At 45.2% G+C, this 14,798-nt stretch overlaps 1 long non-coding RNA gene across 1 annotated transcript in view; it reads left to right on the forward strand.

Moving 5' to 3' along the window:
- Positions 1–13,137, forward strand: part of LOC134298344 (uncharacterized) — a 53,117-nt gene extending 39,980 nt beyond the window's left edge. The window contains exon 2 of the long non-coding RNA XR_010005373.1: positions 12,923–13,137. This is a non-coding gene — a long non-coding RNA (uncharacterized LOC134298344). The remainder of the gene's footprint in view (positions 1–12,922) is intronic.
- The last annotated feature ends 1,661 nt before the right edge of the window (positions 13,138–14,798 follow it).

Here is a 14,798-nt window from a genome sequence, read left to right on the forward strand (position 1 = left end):
ACAGCCAGCTCCTCAGAAAATCAAGGAGCTGAAGTAACTCTATGCAACAAGAGAGGACACTTGGGGGCGATCATGTCTAACGCCCTGAGCATCTCGCCATTATAGCGATCCACCAGGGTGTCAACAGGAATGTCAGCCTCCATGACGGGAAGATCCCCAAGAGACCTCAGGAAACTGTCCGGATCCATTAGTCTCCTGGGACAGACCATCTTAATCGGTCTGCCACCCCTGCGGAGGTTGGAAGTTGTGGTTAGTCTTAAACTGATCAGATGATGGTCAGACCATGACAATGGAAGAATGTTTTGGACTTCCACTCCAACCAATCCACCGTCCACCACAAAGACTAGATCGAGTGTATGCCTCGCCTGATGAGTGGGCCCCGATATTATTTGGGACAGCCTCATGGTCATCATGGCAACCATGAAATCTTGAGCTGCACCTATTTGGGTGGCCTCCGCATGGATATTGAAGTCTCCCAGCACTACCAAGCACTGAGAGGCCAGCACCATGCTCGAGACCACCTCTGCTAGCTCTGGCAGGGAGACTGCTGTGTCTGCAGTACACCAGCAGCATCCTCAAGCTGTCCTGGGTACCCAATTTCAAGTGGAAACACTCAAATCCAGAGGATTGCAGAACAGCGCATCTGACCAGGGAGATGGACTGCCAAAAGACCACCGTAACCCCTCCTCCCCACTCCCCTGGCCTGGCCTGCTGGTGCACCCCGAAACCCAGAGGACACAGCTGAGAAAGGTTTACCCCCCCCCCCAGCTTGTCCAACCAGGTCTCGGTGATGCAGGCCAGATCCGCCCCCTCATCAATGATCAAATCATGGATGATGGATGTTTTGTCATTGACGGATCTGGCATTAAGCAGCAGGGCCTCCAGCCCCGGGGGGGGGGCATCATGGATTGCACTCCTTTCCTTCTAATGTTGACCAGCTAAGTTCCAATGCATACGTTATTCAGTCTAGCTCACAACATATGTGTGTAGCCTGCTGTTTACATGTGTTCCTTCGTCCCTATCTTTTTAAGCTGTCCAGCATTTAATATAAAAGGAGGCTATCAGTAACAGTAGACTAGATTATTGAAAAAGGCCATCTTCTGCATTGGGATCCTAATATAGCGAAAACAGCTTTATCCCTGTGTTATTTTGTGTAATTTTTAAAAATAAAGGACACAATTTTACTACACCATGGTATATAACAGGACTTGAGCATCTATGGATTTTGTTATCCATGGGGAATTATAAAATCATGCCTAAGGGCCCACTATATTCACTGGAAATATGGACTTGTTGGTCCAGATTAGGACCATAGTTGCATAAAAGCATCATGGCTTCTTATCCACTCCAAACTCAGAACCCAATATAATGAAAGTATCTGGACCCTTGTGACACCCCTGGCTGCGAGAGCACTAGAAACCAATACACTGAGGCCAATAAACAATCTAATATCTTTATTAAGGAATTGAAAGAATGAAATAAAAACAAGCAGAAGATATAGTTCAGCAATAGACCTTTTGGATGAGGTCAAATATAGTCCAATAATATATTGTCCAATGTCTGATATTAAAGTCCAAAGTTTGTAATCCAAAAACCGAAACGCACTCAAACTTCCAAGCAGTTTGAGTGGGGAAATGTCCAAGTCTTTTTCTAGAGTTCAAAGGCAAGTCCAAGGCAAGGAAATGAAGACAAGGCTGGATACACGGCACGACAAGGCAAGACTGGAAATCACGGCTAGTCAAGGCGAGGAACACGGCTAGACTTGGCACGGCAAGGCAAGGCAAGGTAGTGGACTCAAACGCGGTCCACACTTGGCTGGAAGAGAAGTTAATCCTCCAACTGACACGTTGACTCCGCGCTGGCTAGCCAGCACACAGAACTTTTAAAGAACTTCGAATCTTCCCTCAGAACAGGTGTCTCAAATGCTCTTTTCCCAAGGGAAAAGAGCTAGAACAACATCTTTGCCAGATGCAATCCTCCCTTAGAATTCTCAGGGGAAAATAGGTTAATCAGCAGATTCCCTCGCTGCTAATCGCGCACTTCGTCTCCTGCCAGCTTTCTCCTGTCTGTTAGTTTCCACAAACATCCTTCTATCAAAGGAAGGGGAACTGGGAAGAGAAGGCTCCGTTTCAAGGCCCTTTTTAATGAGCGTTGAACTAGAATTGTCAATAGGGAACATCTGGAACGGGGCAGAGTCTTGCTGAATCGGCACAAACCTTATTTCCTCATCACTGTGGTCCACAATGGAGTCAGATTCACGGCCCAAGGGTCCATGGGACATCACAACCCTTGTGCTTGCGCTGGGAAATGATAGAGGGAAAAATGCACCCCCTACCTGTGTCTTTAATATTCAAGATGGCGCCGGGGGAGGACGGGCGTTTGCGAGCTCCACGTGGCTGTTGAAGAACCTGAGCCTCCCCACTGCTGCTATTTACAATTCTCCCCTCCAAAAGCCAAGATTAAGCCATAATGTGACGGAGTTGCCTGGAGTAGTTTTCTGGCGTGTGAAGTGGGAAGAAAGTGGGGATAACGCCCGCCATTAAAATACAGCTTCCAAAGGGACAAGATGTTGGACCCATATTAATGAAGTAAGACTCTCAAATCCCCACCGGCTGCCGGGTTTTTTAGAATTTTGTTGTCCATTGTCCATATTGTCGCTGTGCCAGCTTGGGGGTCGTCAGGACCATTGTACTGGAGCTGGAGCTGTGGGGCCGCTGCTGTAGTGCTGGAGCCGCTTGGCTCTGCCCCCCTTCTACTGCCCCCCTCTACTGTTCTTACTCGCTGTGCTTGCCAGCAGCTGAGCAGCTGCCGGAGGAGGCAGGCAGTTGCTCTGTGACTAGGCTATGAGTGCTGGTGGAGTGAGGACCCTGCGTTTGGTGAGATCCTAGTGGGGCAACTTGCCCTTATTTCACGCTGTCAGTGGCGCGGGAGACGCGGGGATGTCGCGGTTGCAAGCCACCGCTGTTTTGTGAGTGTGGTGTGGCCTTGACGTTGGGACTTTTCCTGCTGGCTGCCCACTCTCCACGGGTGCTGAGCTGGTCTGGTGACTGGAAGTGGGGGGGGGGACACTGGACCTCCCCATGCTCTATTGACATCTTTGTGACTGGACCAGCTCCTGTGGTGTAATTCTATCACAGCGGAGGAAGGCAAGGCGAAGTATCAGCTACCAAACTTGCTATGTTCCAAGCACTTTACGAAGAGACTTACCGCCTACTAACATTGTAACCCTCAAACTGTTATTGTTGTGAAGTTCCTGCCATTGAGCTGCTGCCTGCTGAGCACTTTAAAAACTTTAAAAACTAGATGCATATCAAGCACTCTAAGGGGACAGTGTGTCACTATTAAAGCACTTTCATAGTACAGAAGCACTTTCCAATGGAATTGAACTACTGCACTTTATGAACTAATTTGAATTGAACCGCCTACCTCTTATATTACATCAAGTATATATTATGATTGCATCAAATATTTATTGCTGGACCCCCCCCCCCCTTTTTGACTTGAATTCAGCACTATTGCACTTTGGCATTGTTAACATCTGTTGTGATCAAGGTGTATTAGAAGCTAGGAGGTTAATTAAGGGGCAGGGAGGGCTAAGAGGATGGTGGGAAGGGAGGTCAGTGGTTAGAGTCTATCGGATCAATGCAATTAACAATCATGGATAAAAGCACTGGAGCACTTTTATAGGGGTTGGGGTAAAGTAATCAACATCTTAGCACTTTACCTTGAGTATATTACTGCTCCAAGTTAGAACACCAATATGTCCTCAAAGGATATAGGAGTAGGAGACAGCAGTAATAAGATCCTCATGTGTGAAAGTAAGTCTACCATTATGGTAGACCATGTAGGGAGAGGGTGTGTGTCTAGCAGCTGGGGGGCCCCCATTGAAGTTATCCATGGGAGGGGGAGATACGGGAAAGGGAGGCATACTTTAATTCAGCCTAGGGTGAGAAACAGAGTGCTTGTAGATTTAAAATGGCCTCCTGACACAGTAAATTTGGATGCCCAGGTTGGCGGACCCTCCGATCTGAAGGTGGTGCTGCTGAACGCCAGGTCTGTCAACAGTAAAGCTGCAATCATCCAGGACCTTATCCTGGATGAACGGGCAGACCTGGCATGCATAACGTTGGATGAGGCTGGGGAAGCTAACCTCACCCAGCTTTGTCCACCAGGATATTCCGTGCAGCACCAACCAAGATCTGGAGGCAGGGGAGGAGTGGTTGCAGTGGTCTATAAGGAGTCCATCCCCCTGACCAGGTGCCCCATCCCGCAGTCTACCTTGTTCGAGTGTGCTCATCTGAGGGTAGGGGATTCTGCTAGTGTACCGACCACCCTGCTGCACTACAGTCTCCCTGCCTGAGCTAGCAGGAGTGGTCTCAGGCCTGGTGTTGGAGTCCCAACGACTCATTGTGCTGGGGGACTTCAATGTCCATGCCGATTCCACTCCTTCCGGTGTGGCTCAGGACTTCATGGCCACCATGGCAACCATGGGGCTGTCCCAACTAGTATCTGGCCCTACCCACAGAGTGGGGCACACACTTGACTTGGTTTTCTGTCAGGGATGGGAGGAAGGTGATGGTGTGGAGGAGCTCATCATCACTCCGTTGCCATGGACTTACTGCGCCCCCTAACCTCCGCAGGAGTGGAGGACTGATTAAGATGGTCCGCCCCAGGAGGCTTATGGACCCAGAAGGATTCCTGACGGCTCTTGGGGAGTTTCCTGCCACCTCAGCTGGTGATCCCGTTGATGCTCTGGTTGCTCTCTGGAATAAGGAGGTGACTAGGGCAATAGACACGATCGCTCCGGAACGTCCCCTCTTGAGTACCCGAGTTAAACCATCTCCTTAGTTCACTGAGGAGCTGGCAGCGATCAAGTGAAAGAAGAGGGGACTAGAGGGTGTGTGGCGTTCGAAGCTGAGCGAGACAAACCGAACACAGCTATGTCGCTACCTCAAGGCGTATGCCATGGCAATAGATGCTGCAAAGAATGTTTTCTTTGCAGCTAATATTGCGTCTGCAAAGAACCGCTCAGTGGAGCTGTTCCAAGTTGTCAGAGGTTTGTTATATCCCATCCCCCAAGACAGGATCCCTGACAACTCAGCAGCCCGCTGTGCAGCATTTGCTCAGTTCTTTGCGGACAAAGTCGCTTTGATCCGTTCTGGCTTTGACACCATATTAACAACAGTCTCCGAGGATGTAGCAAGAGCACCTGCTTGTCCCATTTTGATGGATTTGTTTCAATTGGTTCAGCCTGAGGACGTGGACAAGGTGCTTGGAGAGGTGAGGGCTACCACATGCATCCTAGACCCCTGCCCATCCTAGCTGGTGAGAGAAGCCAGAGGGGGATTGGCCGTGGGTGAAGGTGGTGGTGAAATATGCCTACGGGAAGGCATATTTCTAGTGAGCTTTAAATTGGCTGTAATCAAACCACTGTTGAAAAAGCCATCACTCAATTGGTCAGCTATCAGCCTATTTCCAATCTCCCCTTTTTGGGCAAGGTCGTGGAATGTGTGGTGGCCGCACAACTCCAGGCATTCTTGGTAGATACTGATTATCTGGATCCGGCACAGTCTGGCTTCAGGCCGGGGCATGGTACTGAGACAGCCTTGTTCACCTTAGTTGATGATCTACGCCAGGAACTGGACAGGGGGAGTGTGTCCCTGCTGATTCTGCTGGACCTCTCAGCGGCCTTCGATACCATTGACCACAGTATCCTTCTGGGACGCCTCACCGGGATGGGTCTCGGAGGTACTGTTTTGCAGTGGCTGCGGTCCTTCCTGGAGGGGTGTTCCCAGATGGTGTCCTTGGGGAACACCTGCTTGGCCCCACAACCATTGACTTGTGGGGTCCCGCAGGGTTCAGTACTGTCCCCCATGTTGTTTAACATCTACATGAAGCCGCTGGGAGAGATCATCCGGAGTTTCAGGGTGCGATGTCATCTTTACGCAGATGATGTCCAGCTCTGTCATTCCTTCCCACCTGTCACTAAGGAGGCTGTCCAGACAAGACAGAGGTCCTCCTGGTCAGTTGTAGGGCCGAACAGGGAATAGGGTTACAGCCTGTGTTGGACAGGGTCGCATTCCCCCTGAAGACGCAGGTTCGCAGTCTGGGGGTTCCCCTGGACTCACCGCTGAGCCTGGAGCCCCAGGTTTCAGCAGTGGCCAGGGGAGCCTTCGCACAACTCAGACTTGTGCGCCAGCTGTGCCCGTTCCTGGGAGGTTTGACTTGGCCATGGTGGTCCACACTCTGGTTACATCCCGTCTGAACTACTGCAAGACTCTACGTGGGGTTGCCTTTGAAGACGGCCCGGAAGCTTGAACTAGTACAATGGGCGGCAGCCAGATTAATAACTGGGGCGGCATACAGGGAGCGCACCACCACCCTGCTAAGCCATCTCCACTGGCTGCCGATATGCTACTGAGCCCAATTCAAAGTGCTGGTTTTGACCTATAAAGCCCTAAACGATTCTGGCCCTATCTACTTGTCCGAACGTATCTCCTCCTATGAGTCAGGAAGATCCCTAAGGTCATCTGGTGAGGCCCTGCTCTCGGTCCCACCTGCCTCACAAGCACGGCTGGTGGGAACAAGGGACAGGGCCTTCTCGGTGGTGGCTCCCCGGCTTTGGAACACCCTTCCCAGAGAAATAGTTTTAGAAAATCCTTAAAAACAAGACTATGTGCTCAGGCTTTTAACGAATAAACGACAAAGACGTCCCAGACTGATGTATGGATAAAGTACGAGGATATTGGATGAACGGATTTTAAGCATATGTTTTATATTTTATACTGTATTTAACTGTTTGTAATAGATTTTATATGCTGTTTGTTTTTAATGATGTGTCAGCATTGAATTATTGTCAATTGTTCACCGCCCTGAGTCCCTTCGGGTGAGAAGGGCGGGATAGAAATATTGGAAATAAATAAATACCTTGTAGCTGGGTGACGCATATTGTCATTAAGGGCAGGCCTGAAAAATGTAAAAGGAGTCAAATGCACAATCCTGTCTATCCTTGTTTTGTATTTATTTGTTTATTTCTTTATAAAAGCATATTTTTTCCTTTTCCATCACTTGCATTACATTAATGTATACACAAACACATGTAAATAGAAGAGTTGATGTTAAAGACTCAGTGTTTTAAAAATGAATTACAATTGTTAAAATAATATGAATGTGTTTCAATTTCCTTCTGAAATATTTGTAGCTAATTGATGCAAATTGCACAGATTTAGATTGGCCTCCCATACCGTTAGAATGGAGAACAATGCAGGAAGTTACTGACGACTTGTACAGTGAGACGTATTGTTGCTAACAGGGAGCCTGAAGTCTTGATTAGTTTGTTGTAAACACTACAATCATGTTTGCACGCTTCCATTCACTTTGTGTGCTGTGTATTAGATGAATGATATTCGTGCTGAAAGCTACAATTTAATTACAATAGGTCTGCTCCCTATACAATTTTGTCAGTGCCATCCTATTATGTTGGCTGAAACCATTATATGGTTCAATACAGCATGCATCATCATGTCAGGGAAATAATGCCACACAATGGCTCAATTTTAGTTTTCTCTCCCTGCCTAACTCCCAGATTGGTATTGATTGTTAATTATTATTAACTTCACAACTTTTGGTGAACTGAAGCAAGAAGGGAAAATAAGAGATTAAGTTATTTTTTATGATTGCAGATATGTGTATTGGGATGGATTGACAGAGTGATTAATTAATACCCTTGGATTTCTGCTTATTTGAAACTTCACTAGACAACTTTGATACACAAAGTTGGATCTTACTAGCATAAGACTGAAGTTTTCATTTGTGCATGGTAAAAACTGTGAATATCTGCATACTCTCCCTTCTTAGGTCTCAAAATAAGTTACACACATATATCACCTACTGCATAATGGTAATTTCTAACGCTATTAGTATGGTAGATATTTATCATAATCAGATACATTTTTCTAGTTCTTAAACTTTCTACACATGACTAGCACAATATCAGGAATGAGCCAATCAGCATAGAAACAAGGAGCTAGGAACTATGTCAGAGAATCAGAAATTAGGAGCTAAGCAAGGATTGAGAAGTAATGGATAAAGCCTACAGTCGAAGCAAAGAAACTGAGCCAAGGAACACAGTTGAAAACCATACTAAACATCCTCTTTCAAGTTTTAGAAAGGATTTCCCCCTTCCTCTTTTAAATTCCCTGTAGTGTAAACCACACCTCATTTTCATGAAGACAGAGATTTCTCTATCATGAAATTATTAGCAAGGGTTTTTTTGCACTTGAAATCAAAGAAAATTTGTTTTCCAGGCCAATAAATTTATATTTTTAGTTACAATTTTATATGTTAATATTGTTTTGGATATCTTTTTTTAGAAATCCTTAATTATTTTAATCTATTTTAATCTATAACCTATTCTTTTTATGGATGTTTGTGAGTTATACTAAAGTTTGATTGATGTGAAGAATATACCAAAACATATCAGAGCTATGAAGACTGATGTTGTTTGGGCAAAATCCAGACTCAAACAAGATAGTTTTGGGCCTCAGGGATACTTTAGACTGCAGCACTGGCATCTCAGCAGATGGGAGATAAACACAAACAACTGTTGAATTCTATATTTCCTAACATACCAGTGATATAATTACATATGTTCCAACCATCACCTGGGTCAGACATGGTCAATCCTCTGCATTCCTGATTTCTCAACTTATGTTAAAATACTCCACTCATCTCCCCCCCCCCCATTTCAATTGCTTTTGTTATTATTTACTGACAGTCCAGCTATAAGTGGGTTTCCCCTTCCAGCCATGCCTGGATGAGGGGGCATATTTGCCCACCTCAATGAATAGAGACTAAGAAGTCAATTTTGGGGGTACAGCATTTAAGGTATTTGCCCCTCTCAGCTCCAGCATTGAAGCAGCAAACATTGACCCACATAGCAGTCCAGTTTCCCTCCCATCTCTCCTTACCTGGCTTAGGACCTGTGAGTAGAGGCTTGGGTTTGAGGGAGGCAATGGCTGCTGTTGCAATCAGCACCCATTTGGATACCAGTGTGGCCCCCTTTTGCAATTTATCCCCTCTGTGCTGCTGGGCTGACCTTGGGGGGGGGAAGCATTGCTTTCCATGTTGGGGGTTTCCTGCTTTTCAGGGTTGGCTGGTTCATGGTTCCTTTAAGGAACAACCAACCTCATCTCTGCAGTTTTTGCCACCGTTTCCTTTTCTACACATTTTGCGGCTCAATACGACAGGCAGTTCTCTTGCTATTCCCTGGGATCCAGGTGGGTCTGGCACTAGGTTTCCCTCTCTGAGGGGCCAACTGGGTCTCTATGGGTTTGGCACCAGCAGCAGCATTGCTTTTTGGCCACCGTTTTGGTAAGAACCATGTGCTTGGCTAAGTTTCAATTTTGGTCAGTTTCATCCAGAGCTCTGGAGGCCTTGGGTCTCCTGGGGCACAAATTTGGAACCCATTCATTTTGGATTGGTGCAGCTTCAATAGCTGCTGCTATGGAATATTACGCAGCTGGAACACAGACCATATGTTGGCCCCATTTTAGGAGGCAACCCCTGGCAGTGAGACCAGGAATCTGCCTCTTGGCAGAAACCCAGGCAAGTGAGCTGCCCATTTTAAGTGAGTCCCTGCTATGGTGAGCATTCAGATTAGGCCCAACTGAAATTAGCCAGCAAGCAAGGAGAGAAGGTGATTTTCAGTCAAGGAAGATTTTATTATCTGCAGATAAGATGCTAGCTTACATAAGATACATTCACAAAGTAGATAGCATACAGAATACAGTTTCATAGCCCAAAAAGGCTGCAGCCAAGCCTCTAATTCTGACTAGTCACAGCCACTGGCCAGCATGGCCTGGGAACAAAGGATGATTAAGTGTCAATGAATGGGTTCCTTTTACTGAAGAGGAAAAATAACGAAGTGGTTGAGGGCATTTTCTGGCCCTATCCAGGAATGGTATTATCTTATGAGATGAACATGGCATGGCCCCTTAATAGGGCTGGCCTAGCAGTTCCAGACCCCAAAGAAACAAAACATCATATATTAATACAATCATTCAAAAATGGCAGAGGATGGGTTTGACTGTAGACATGCAGATTTCCTTCCGATGTGAGAGGTTCCGTTCATCAAAGGCACAGTGTGGTGATATTGGTTCTTCCCCAGAGGGCAGGGAGAGGTGATCTCCCCCGCCTGAATAGAAGTATTGTGTTGTAATGTCCAGGTAAAGTCCAAGAGATGGGTGAGGCTGGAAATTGATGAGGAAATTCCCAGCTTGGTTTCTTTTCCCCAGGCTATGTAATTGTGTGGGATGCAAGACATCTTTAGGTTCAGGGACAAAGTTTCCCCTAAAGGGAAGGAATGGGGATATCAGGAGCATAAAACATTAGGTTAACATAATATATAGGAAAAAACATGGAACATTTAGGGCAAATTATACACATGAGAGACATAGTTTTCCAAAGTACCTTTAACAAGCCAGGCTTCCCAGAGGAAAAAGGGAAAGAAAGGAAAAGAGGGAGGAAAGGAGAAAGAAAGGAAGGGAAGGAGAAAGAACGGAAGGAAAGGAGGGAGAAGGAGGAAGAAAAAAAAAGAGAAAAAAGGAGACTTCAGTGAGTGGGCCCAGGTAAACTAGACATCCCAAGGACCCAGGGCTGGTTTTCTCATGTAACACTTAGGGAAGTGGATATCTGGGGCTTACCATTCTTACATATGTTCCTTTCACTTTTGTTGAAATTTGTTCTGTTTGTTGCAGATCCCGACTGGCAGCCATTCAGACATCAAGTGATGATCATCGACCACAGCTACATTTATAGGGCTGAACGACATACTCAAAAAAGGCCTTCAGGCCAACACCTGGACTGTTGAATGGTGCCAGGGCCTTCAGTGGGATGGGTTATACCCATTGCTGTTTAAACAGGGGACAGTGCCCCCTCCAGATATGGAACGGTTTATACCCAATTTTGTCTGAACAAGTGAGAGTACCCTTTTTGGATATGGAATGAGGGGAGTGCCCCCTCTGAATGTTTTAGTTAACCACTTGGGTAGAAATGACCTTTGCCTTCTGAAAGGCAAGGCACTAGTGTTGCAAGCATGGTCAGACTCAGACATCCAAGGAATTATGATGTTTGGCCTCAGACGCATGTAGTGTGGCCTGCCATAATCCCCAGAGACCTTCAGAAAATTTCTGTAGCCCATTAGAGGGCAAATAGGGAAATGTTGAAGCCTTAAGACATGATTTAGGTTTTTACACTCCACACAATGAAATCACTTATCACTGTTGTGAATTTTCAGGCTCCATGGTATCAATCTGTCTGACGAGGGCAATTCGCAATTTCTCCATAATCTGCAAGAAAGTATTAAAGCTGTTTTAGCAGGTTTGGTGGGGAACAAAGACAAATCAGATGCTTGCCCCTAATCTGTGGCGGAATATGGGGAGACAATTTACATTTTGGTGTGCATCCAAGGGACCCATTTTGGTGAAGGCCAGGAACGGGAACCCACACCAGCGGATTTGCTCAACCAAGGTAGGGGCAAACAGAAATGGCCTGGGAGCTGCAGGGGAATTCTGATCCCTGAAGTCTCTCAGCTTGAGGTTTGAATACATTATGCAGTTTCCCTAAGCAGCTGCCCTGGTTATGAACCTTGGTGAGTTATGCAGGGAACTCAGGTGTCTCACCCAAGTTAGCTGAGGAGTGGATCTGAGGTGGCCACTGCCTCGGCTTACATAATATCAAGTTCAAACCCCCACTTTTACCTGGTTGCAGTACATGAAGAAAGTTTCAATAGGTAACAATTTAATAAAGGGTGCATATATTTATCCCAACACAGTTGTCTGGTCTCGTTATTTCATTGATGGGTGAGCAACTAGAGGTTTCTAACTGATTTTTAAGTGCAAAATGTAACTCCACAAGAAGCAAAAGAAATGAATGGTGGAGGTTTGTCCTTCCCAGCTACACAAAGGCAAGAACAAAATCAAAACTACAAAGAACCTTGTGTAGGTTTTCCAAGCTGGCATGGAAATGGCACGAGCAAGAGGGAAACAGACCCCCAATCATCACAATGGCTGCTCCCCTGTCATGCGGATTGGTCAGGCTATGCCAGGCTATGCCAGAATTCATTGCATATCAGTCTCCCATGCAGGGTTCTGGTCTAAAATAGTTTTTCTCATTGATCATGTTGCATATGCACAGAAAGACTACTGTTTTGTTTTGTAGGCATTTCTAATATCAGTATGGGAATTCAACTGTGTTCTGGCTTAAAATAATATTTCTGCTTTAACTTGCTCATTAATAGCTTCTATTTTCTAGTTGCCTGGTCATACACTTTTGACCACACTCTGTTTTTTGTTTAGCTAATTATATCCTGAAAATGTTAGAAGGTTTGTAGTTTTTTCTTGAAAAACAAAGCAATATAAAAACTTTCTGGAATATATATATTTTAAACGATGGTTCCCCTTAGAAGTTTATTAAGGCATTCTAACTAATTTTACTAAATCTGTGAATATAGATGTAAAGATGTCATGATCATTGTGTTTTATTCATGATTGCTATGTTTAGGTTGACTGTTTAAGGTTATATATTTCAGCTATTCTTATACAGAAGTTGGGAGCCTCTAAGGCATGGCCAGGAAAAGGGGCGTGGCTTCACCTTGCTGGTGGAAGCCTTAGAACTCAAATTTAGCAGTTGGAATTGGGCAGTTGGAGTTTGACGGTTGACCAGAGCAGTTGGTTCTGTTCACTGGGAAAGGAGTGAGATCGAGAGAAGGGATTGTGGGAGGAAGTTGAGCAGCTAGAGAGTTTTAGCGGAGAAGGGCTAAAATTAAAGTTGCTGAGCCTTTAGTAGGGATAACTAAAGAGCTGAGGCTACATCCCTAAGTCAAGGAGGACTAGGGTTAACCAGTTAAACTCCCCAGTCCAAGTTTGATCGGGTACAGATCAACTAAGTTCAAGAAGGACAGTATTCCTAACTGAAAGAAACAAGTCATATAAAGCTGATACCATACTAAGCTCAGAGAAACTATTGAGAAATCTTGCAACACTTACTGTGCAGAAGTAACATCGTTCAACTCAAGATATAACATTCTTGCGACCATCAAGCTTTGTGCTATAAATAAACAAGTTACTGTTTCTTCAATTGTTGCTTATTATTTGAGCAAAGCATCTTTCAAAGGTGGTGGCAGCGACAACATTGAAAAGTGGGATACATAGAGGTAGAAGTTGAATCCTTCGCAATTTGGTGGCAGCGGTGGGATCCAAAAAAGATTCCATCCCTGTCATCATACTTCTTTACATTTGGTGGCAGCGGTGGGATCCGTGTAACAAAGACTGATTCAGTGCCTAGGATCCGTGTAACAAAAACTGATTCAGTGCCTGAAATTCGTTTGGCAAAGGTTAGTTTGGTGCCGGAGATCAGCTTTAGGTAAAAGGGCTGAAGTAAAACTTGTCTGGAAATGGCCACCAGGAAACAGAAAAAGTTGGCAGAGGAGGCGGAAGAGCTTTCCTCCTCAGATTCAGAACAAGTAACCTTGTCTGAAATGTCTCTCAAGTATCAATTAGAGATGAAGAAATTAGAGATTGAGGAGAGAGAGAGAGCCAGGCAGGCTGAATTGGAAATGAAAAAGATGGAGGAAAGAGAGAAGGAGAGAGCCAGACAGGCAGAATTAGAGTTGAAGAGAATGGAAATAGATCTGGAGAAGCAAAGATTGACACACTCTCAACCTCAAGCTGATACCCAAGAAGGGGATTTGAGAGCTGAAGCACCTGATGTAATTTTAAAAAGGTTTCCCAGATATAACAAGGAAGATGATATAGAAAAGTTCCTTATATCCTTTGAAAGGTGCTGTAAAGATTTTGAAGTGAGTGAAGACAAATGGATGTTATATCTGAGGCCACAAATTAGTGGAAAGCTTCTGGAAATATATAGTGATATGGCTGAAGACACTCACAGAGATTATAAGATGTTTAAACTGCAGGTACAACAAAAGTTTCAGTTGACGCCTGAATTTTACAGATTAAAGTTCAGAACTTTAAAGAGGGACAGACACCAAAGTTTTGCGCAAGTTGCTTCAAAGCAAGCTCAATACTTTGACAGCTGGGTGAGGACTTCTGAAGTAGATTCCTTTCTGCAACTTAAGGAACTATTGAAGCTGGAACAGCTCTTTCACCTAGTTCCCTCAGAATACAGATGGCTAATTCAAGACCGAAACCCAAAGACAGCCAACGAAGCTGCAGTTATGATTGACCAGCTAATTACCTTGAAAGAAGGCTTTAGGAAGGAGGAAGAACCAAAAGAGAAAAAAACTCTAAAGCCGACGTTTTACCCTCACTCACGTACACAGATGCAAAGGGGAGGTTCAGGAGAAAACACCGCCTATAGGAAGCATGAGGCAGTTGCAGGCCAAGCCAAGCCTGAGGAAAAGATAAAATGTTACCATTGTGGAAGGCCAGGGCATCTTAGATATCAATGTAACTTAATCAGGAAAGACAGGTCTACTTTCTTTGTAAATAGAGCTCCAATAGAACAAGAAGTGGAACCTGAAGTTAAGTCTAGAAGCCCTGATGCGAGGCCAAAAGAAAAACAATGTTTATTTATCCTTTCAAGAGAAATCTCTGAAGACTATTTAGAATCTATTGTCATAGATGAGATACACACGCAGGGATGGAGAGACACTGGGTCGGATGTCTGTATTATACGTCCTGAAGCGGTCCCACAGAGATACCAACATCCCTCTTCAGAGATAAATTTAAAGGGGATAGGTCCGTCGATACCAACCCCTGTAGTATCCTTACCCATCA

Source organism: Anolis carolinensis, chromosome 4 (genome assembly GCF_035594765.1).
Source record: "Anolis carolinensis isolate JA03-04 chromosome 4, rAnoCar3.1.pri, whole genome shotgun sequence".
NCBI lineage: Eukaryota > Metazoa > Chordata > Lepidosauria > Squamata > Dactyloidae > Anolis > Anolis carolinensis.